A 6,110-nucleotide genomic window follows, 5' to 3' on the forward strand; every position below is an offset into this window, starting at 1 on the left:
AAGAGCGTCAGAACTATGTGTTCCAATACCAGAGACTGCAAGGGGTCCACCACTATAGGGAAGACCCTGTTAAATTGGGGCGGGCGAGACCCGAATTCTGTAACCCTTTCTTTGTGAGCAGTACCCATTGAGAAATACTTGGAAGAAGTTTCCATTCTACCAGAAATCTACTAAGGGAACCAGTCTCTCAAGACTGGCCTCTGGTTTTTTTTTTTTGTTTGTTTTGTTTGTTTGTTTTTTTGAACATTTGACTCGGCGCCCTGAAGCGGCGAACCGGCAGGGAACAACCGAATCAAATGTCGACCGGCCCTCCTCAGAGGGTCAGTGGAGACCGCTGCACCCTGAAGCACACGAGGTGGCAGGGTTGGCAGAACGGCCCCCTGAGGGCACCGAGGAGGGGCGGATACCATATAGTGTGGTAAAGAACCCTCTTCGGAAAGGGGCTACCCTCGAATGTCCTATGCCACTGGCGTCAGGACCTTTTCGAAGTCTTCTTGGTGATAACAGTCCGCAGATCTGTCTTACCCCACAAAGACTTCAGCTGTGTTGCCTGTCCCGGTCCCCAAGCTTTCTGCGGGGGAGCACGGGTGACAACACTTTTTTTTTTTTCAGTGCCCTGAAACGGCGAACCGGCAAGGAACAACTGAACTGACCACTCTATGACCCTCCTCTTCTTAGAGGATCACTGGAAACCGCTGCACCCTGAAGCACACGAGGTGGCAGGGTTGGCAGACCGGCCTCTCTTCTTTTAAATTCCTCAGAATTTAATGTATTCAATATTTCATTTAATCCTTAAATTAAATGCAGCCAAAAACAAACAGTCAAAAAGACAGGCTGAATATATTGGAATACAAAAAGAATTATAGCTCGTAATAGTTTGCAAGATATTATAGGGAAAAAGAGAAGGGGAACTCCCGTCTACTCAGTTCCCTCCAAATATATATAAACATTTTATATATAATCGGCTATATATTACGGGCACGATATCTATGCGCAGCCTCGGCAAACGCGAGATCCGAGCCGTATATTCTTTATTGCAGACTTAATCTGCGCTGCCTCGGCAAACGCGAGATCCGAGCTATATATTCTTTATTGCAGACTTAATCTGCGCGCTGCCGCGGCAAACGCGAGATTCGAGCCTTACGTTGGACTTTTATTCCCTCGAGAATAAAGCCAACAGGAGTGGAGCTAAAAACTCCCGCTAGTGCATACTTCTCTTTACACTTCGGGACATTTTTATGAATGAACACTGTCAGCTGTGAACTGACGTGCATGCTCCACTCTCAGCGTGTGCATCCCTACTCGCTTTGTAGTATAGCACTCAAACTGCTGTTCACTTTCTTTATATATATAAATATATCTTCAATATTTGTAAGTTGACAAATTCAGAAAGATATTTAACTTCTCAGTTAAATCGAGAAAATAATCAGACAAGTCTATCACGGTCTGAATATTTCAGATTAACAAAATAATCATGGCTTTCAAACACAACTGACTATTTCTTCTTTTTTTTGTTTCTGATGTTAGAATAATAAACGTGTGATTTTGAAACACGATATGTGTGTGAGGTGGCGAGTCCTCAAATCAATATCACAATATCCACCTCCTCAGAGCTGGACATGTGTACCGGTGCCTCAGCCCGGAGGAAGAAACCGCAGAGCGTGCTTCCACCCGGGAGAGGCACTGAACCTGGCAGGTAAGGGCAGAGAAAGGGCAGCGCCCGTCTCTAACCCCTCTGCCAAATTCATCTGCGAACCCCATGATCTGAACCGCCTGTCTGCCTCGGCAGATGCGGGATCCGACCACGAAGAACGCGAGCCGCGGCGCCCTCCTCAAAGAGCGCCCGGCGGGAGTGGAGAGGTTTTATATTACAATGCTCGCAAACAACCCCCTCGAGGGCCGCCTGGGCATGCTCCGCTCCCGGACAAACAACACAGAGCTCGTGTGTATCCCCACCCGTGAAGTAATGAAGGTAGGGAGAAGCACACGGTCTGATGCCGTTTGCTCGCCATTATAGTGTCTTTTATATACATATATATGTGGTGTAATACTGATACTCTTGTTCTCAAACAAAAGAGATCGTCTCTGTATATGTAATTGACAGACAACACCAAATAAGACACACGATAACACAGAGCGCTGCTGAAGACACAGAAGCTGGCGTTCTTTGTTCTCAGGAGTGCTTTATAGTTTCCTGGTCCGTGACGTCACCCGCACTGACGTCCCGTCACACTATTGGTTCGATTTCACGAGTGCTTCAAGACAAAACGCGCAGAGGCGTTCCCAAAGCGACTACGCAGCGTCGATGTTCCCATGAAAGGGAACATAACATTTCTGGATTCTGGAAATAACAGAAATACATAAACAAATAATGAATTTGAAAAATAAATACATACACATTTCAGTTCTTAACAAATAAAGTTCACCCTCTGCAGCAGCTCAGGCGACAACAGCACCGAATCAACATGTTAACGTGATGATATGACGTAGCCAGCACGTGGAGGCTTGTTTACGTTTTTAACCAATGATATATCAGAGAATTATTTGACACCGCTTTCAGCCAATCGTTTTTTTGACCAGAGATCTTACAGCATTAGACGCTATGCTGCTGCGTCCTAATAAAGATTCTAGAGCGTTTTTTTTTTTTTTTTAGGCTGATTAAGCGCAACTCCAAAAAGGAGGACAAATGAGTGTCTGGCTTGAGGCTGCACCGGACGCCGGACAGGGGGCTTAAAATCCGGACTGTCCGGCCAAAATCCGGACGTATGGCCACCCTACCACCCACACTAGAACCGTTTTTGGAACCTAAACTTAGAAATCTTGCACGGTTCCGGTTCTTTTCAAAAAACACTACCAGTTCCGGATGAGAACCGGTTCTCGGTTCCCAACCCTAGTTGTGAGTATTTGCAGCGCATTTCTGTATTTGGTTGTGTTGTGAGTATTTGCAGCATGTCTCTGTATTTAGTTGCTTTGTGAGTATTTGTAGCATGTTTCTGTATTTGGTTTCTTTGTGAGTATTTGCAGTGTGTTTCTGCATTTGGTTGTGTTGTGAGTATTTGCAGTTCTGTATTTGGTTGCTTTGTGAGTATTTGCAGTGTGTTTATGTATTTGGTTGTGTTGTGAGTATTTGCAGTTCTGTATTTGGTTGCTTTGTGAGTATTTGCAGTGTGTTTATGTATTTGGTTGTGTTGTGAGTATTTGCAGTGTGTTTCTATATTTGGTTGCTTTGTGAGTATTTGCAGTGTGTTTCTGTATTTGGTTGCTTTGTGAGTATTTGTAGTTCTGTATTTGGTTGCTTTGTGAGTATTTTGTAGTTCTGTATTTGGTTTCTTTGTGAGTATTTGCAGTGTGTTTCTGCATTTGGTTGCGTTGTGAGTATTTGCAGTTCTGTATTTGGTTGCTTTGTGAGTATTTGCAGTGTGTTTATGTATTTGGTTGTGTTGTGAGTATTTGCAGCGTGTTTCTATATTTGGTTGCTTTGTGAGTATTTGTAGTTCTGTATTTGGTTGCTTTGTGAGTATTTTGTAGTTCTGTATTTGGTTGCTTTGTGAGTATTTTGTAGTTCTGTATTTGGTTTCTTTGTGAGTATTTGCAGTGTGTTTCTGCATTTGGTTGCTTTGTGAGTATTTGCAGTTCTGTATTTGGTTGCTTTGTGAGTATTTTGTAGTTCTGTATTTGGTTTCTTTGTGAGTATTTGCAGTGTGTTTCTGCATTTGGTTGCTTTGTGAGTATTTGCAGTTCTGTATTTGGTTGCTTTGTGAGTATTTGCAGTGTGTTTCTGTATTTGGTTGCTTTGTGAGTATTTGTAGTTCTGTATTTGGTTGCTTTGTGAGTATTTGCAGTGTGTTTCTGTATTTGGTTGCTTTGTGAGTATTTGCAGTTCTGTATTTGGTTGCTTTGCGAATATTTGTAGTTCTGTATTTGGTTGCTTTGAGTATTTGCAGTTCTGTATTTGGTTGCTTTGTGAGTATTTGCAGTTCTGTATTTGGTTGCTTTGTGAGTATTTGCAGTTCTGTATTTGGTTGCTTTGTGAGTATTTGCAGTTCTGTATTTGGTTGCTTTGTGAGTATTTGCAGTTCTGTATTTGGTTGCTTTGCGAATATTTGTAGTTTTGTATTTGGTTGCTTTGTGAGTATTTGTAGTTCTGTATTTGGTTGCTTTGTGAGTATTTGAAGTTCTGTATTTGGTTGCTTTGTGAGTATTTGTAGTTCTGTATTTGGTTGCTTTGTGAGTATTTGCAGTGTGTTTATGTATTTGGTTGTGTTGTGAGTATTTGCAGCGTGTTTCTATATTTGGTTGCTTTGTGAGTATTTGTAGTTTTGTATTTGGTTGCTATGTGAGTATTTGTAGTTCTGTATTTGGTTGCATTGTGAGTATTTGTAGTTCTGTATTTGGTTGCTTTGTGAGTATTTGCAGTGTGTTTCTGCATTTGGTTGCGTTGTGAGTATTTGCAGCACATTTTTCTGTGTTTGGTTGCATTGTGAGTATTTGCAGCACGTTTCTGTACTTTGTTGCATTATGAGTACTTGCAGTGTGTTTGTGTATTTGGTTGCGTTGTGAGTTTTTGCAGCACATATCAAATTGATGACGATGTTTTCTTAAGTTGCTGGTGTTTTTTCTATTTTCTTCAGATGCAGCACGTTGAGCTCTCTCGGTTACTGTGATTACAACAATTTTGTTTGATTTGTGTTTTTGTTGTGATTAATCGCATTTGAATAAGTTGTCATTCTTTAAAAATGTGTATCTGTAATGATTAGCAAAGTAAATAACTTGCACTAAAATACAAAACTACCATTTAGCAGCTCAGACAGGGAAAACAGGGGATTGAGAAAGAAGGAGGGAAAGAAAAAGGGTCAGCTGGGGTTATTCAATGGGCTCTAATACGCTCAATGAAGACATCTTATTGGGTAAAGGGATTACAAACCTGCTCCCTTCACTGAAGGCCCATGCTGCCTGCTTTCACCTCTAAGGTTCTTACTCTCTTAATCCGTCTCTTACTTGAAAAGGGAGTTAGGGTTTTACGTGAGATTGGTGTTTGTGTGTGGCACAGTGGTTTTGGGTCAGTTAAGGCTGCGCACGGAGACTTCAATGTATCCAATCTAGCAATGATACAGTATGTTATTGGAAGGGTTAGTTCACCCAAGATCCACTATAACAGTGGTCAGCATGTCCATATGAACAAGTTTTTGAAGCCATACAATAGCTGTATGTGAACAGACCAAAGTTTAAGCCACTATTGTTTAAAAGTCTCTGCTGATAGAAAATATCAGTTTGGGCATTTTGCTAGATATCTACATTTCAGTTCCATTAACGAGTTTGGAAGGAGTGTGAGTAGATGATTTAATTCATTTCTTCACCCTTTAATAGTCTGTAGGACATCTGAAATAAAAGAAAGAAAAAAAGAGAGAACAGAAAAACATTCACTCAATTGATCAGGGTCAAACCTCTTTTTTATCTGAATAGCAACATGTTTTACTGCTAAGTACTGAGTGTGAGAGGTTAAGAGTGAAGAAAAGGAGGGGCAGAGGAAATGAGAGGAAAACAGAAATAGAGTACAAGAGGAAAAAGAGAGCACTGACGTCTGTGAGAAAAAGAGCATCGGCCAGTCACAATTCGCTCTTGCTGTTCAGGGGGAAACGTATTTAAATGTGACATGATGTTTAGGGTAAATGAGGTGACCTTAACCCTGTGGGTCAGAGCCTGCTGTGCGTGCGTGTGTGCTTTTGAAGTGGGGGTGGGGTCCTAATAACCCATCCCCCTTGTTGTGATTGACAGCTCTTGTTTTTGTGAGTTTTTTCCCAGGGATCGGAGCATCCCAAAGCTCTTAAAACATTTCACACGACACAGATGCTGCTGGATTTGTGTGACATGCTCTTCATTGACATTTCCCTTCACTTTCCATTTCATAGATTATTGTATTTGAAATTCTTGCTTTGTATGACGTGTGTGAATTAGTTATGAATAACTAATAAATAGTGTGTCAAAATTTGTAGGTTTATGTTAAAATATGGGTGACAAATTGACAATTCATTTCAATGGTCCACTTTAGACATTCTACTAACTATAAGTAACTTTGCAACGTGTCAGCTAACTCTAGTTAAAGTATTTGT

This window comes from Chanodichthys erythropterus, chromosome 6, assembly GCF_024489055.1.
Source record: "Chanodichthys erythropterus isolate Z2021 chromosome 6, ASM2448905v1, whole genome shotgun sequence".
Taxonomy (NCBI): domain Eukaryota; kingdom Metazoa; phylum Chordata; class Actinopteri; order Cypriniformes; family Xenocyprididae; genus Chanodichthys; species Chanodichthys erythropterus.